Below are 2171 nucleotides of genomic sequence, written 5' to 3' on the forward strand. Positions count from 1 at the left end.
TTCTTACTTTATGTATCAGAAGAAAATTTTGGTAACTTTGATAATATTATTAGTCAGCTTACTTTCGTACTCTATCTTTACCTTCATCATGCCTTTCCAGTACTCCAACTTCCAACTAATATTGCTCAATTGTACTTTTTATTACTCAATTGCTCTTTTGCTTTTTATGTTGGTTTTGAAATCTCGTATTAAGACTTTAAGATATAAGAAAGAAGTAGGCCATATGGCCTATTCAGTCTGTTTTGCCAGTCAATCATGGGCTGATCCCAAACATCCATCATTCCCACGACCCTGTCTCTTCACCCCTTATCCTTTGAGGCCCTGTCTAATCAAGAACCCATCTATCTCTGACATAAATACACCGAGTGGCCTGGTCTCTCAGCCGCCCGTGGCAACAAATTCCACAGATTTACCACCCTCTGACTAAACAAATTTCTCCTCATCTCAGTTCTTAATAGACGTCCTTCAATCCTGAAGTCGTACCCTCTTGTCCTAGAATCCCCTACAATGGGAAATAACTTCGCCATATCTGATCTGTTCAGACATTTTAACCTTTGAAATGTTTATATGATATCCGGCTCATTCTCCTGAACTCCATGGAATACAACCCCAGAGCTGCCAAATGTTCCTCATACGGTAACCCTTTCATTTCTCGAATCATTAAGGTGAATCTTCACTGAGCCATCTCAAACAGCAGTACACATTTCTAAAATAAGAGTCTCAAATTGCACACAATACTCTAATGTGGTCTCACGAGTGCCTTATAGAGCCTCAACATCACATCCCTGCTCTTATATACTATACATCGAGAAAGTAATGCCAACGGTGCATTCGACTTCCTCAGAAACGTTTCAACTTGGAGGGAAACCTTCAGGGTATCTTGCCCAAGAACCCCCAAGTCCCTCTGATCTCTGTACTTTGAATTCCCTCTCCATCCAAATAATTGTATGCATGTTTAGTCTTTTCCTTCAAAATGCATGGCCGTACAATTTCCAACATTGTATTTCATTTTCCATTTCTTTCCCTATTCCCCTAAACTACCTAAGTCGCTCTGCAAGCTCTGTTTCCTCGACACTACCCGCTCCACACTAATGCTGCACCAGTGAATCACCACTGGTAACCGGCACCCAGACCAGTTGCGCAGGAGTTTCCTTTCAGAAAACTATACAGGCTTTGTCCTGTCTTGTCATGTGCCTGCAGGTACTCCGTAATCTCATCGCTAACATCGATTCCGACAACTTCCCAACCACTGATAACTGGCTAACAGGCCTTCTTAAATAGTGAAATAACGTTTGCAATTTTTCTGTCATCCGGTACGCCAGAATCTATGGATTCTTGAAAGATTATTGTTAATGCCTCCACAATCTGTAGCATTAAAAATGTGGGGGTATAGCTCAGTGGTAAAGCAACTGACTGCAGATCAAGAGGTCCCTGGTTCAAATCCAGGTGTCCCCTTCAAAAATAAACAAAAGTGACCACAGCGATGATATAGAATGCAATTTCATTTATTGAAGATTAATTGCGCTAATGTGAGGTGCTAAATTTTGCTTGGACTGATCAAAATAGGCCACACATGGTAAGTGGTCCGGCACTGAGGAATGCAGTAGAACAAAGTGATCTAGGAATAATGATGCATAGTTCCCTGAAGGTGGAATCTCATGTGGATAGGTTGGTGAAGAAAGCTTTTTCCATGCTAGCCTGTATAAATTAGAGAATTGAGCATATCGAGAATTGTGATGTAATGTTAAAATTGTACAAGACATTGGTGAGGTCAAATGTGGAGTATTGTGTACAGTTCTGGTCACTTATAGGAAAGATGTCAACAAAATAGAGAGAATACAAAGGGGATTTACTAGAATGTTAGCTGGGTTTCAGCGCCTACGTTACCGAGAAAGGTTGAACAAGTTAGGTCTTTATTTGTTGGAGCGTAGAAGGTTGAAGGAGGCCTTGATAGAGGTATTTAAAATTATGAGGGGGATAGATAGAGTTGACGTGGATGGGCTTTTTCCATTGAGAGTAGGGGAGATTCAACCAAGAGGACATGAGGAGAGTTAAGCGGCAAAAGTTTAGGGGTAACACGAGGGGGATCTTCTTTACTCAAAGAGTGGCAACTGTGTAGATCGTGCTTCCAGTAGAAGTGGTAGAGGCAGATTGGATATTGTCCTTTAAAA

At 41.1% G+C, this 2171-nt stretch overlaps 1 non-coding gene across 1 annotated transcript; it reads left to right on the plus strand.

The window, feature by feature from the left end:
* Nucleotides 1–1383: 1383 nt before the first annotated feature.
* Nucleotides 1384–1455, plus strand: trnac-gca (transfer RNA cysteine (anticodon GCA)). The gene has a single exon. It is a non-coding gene; the product is annotated as a tRNA-Cys (tRNA).
* Nucleotides 1456–2171: the final 716 nt, after the last annotated feature.

This window comes from Hemitrygon akajei, unplaced genomic scaffold, assembly GCF_048418815.1.
Source record: "Hemitrygon akajei unplaced genomic scaffold, sHemAka1.3 Scf000109, whole genome shotgun sequence".
Classification (NCBI taxonomy): domain Eukaryota; kingdom Metazoa; phylum Chordata; class Chondrichthyes; order Myliobatiformes; family Dasyatidae; genus Hemitrygon; species Hemitrygon akajei.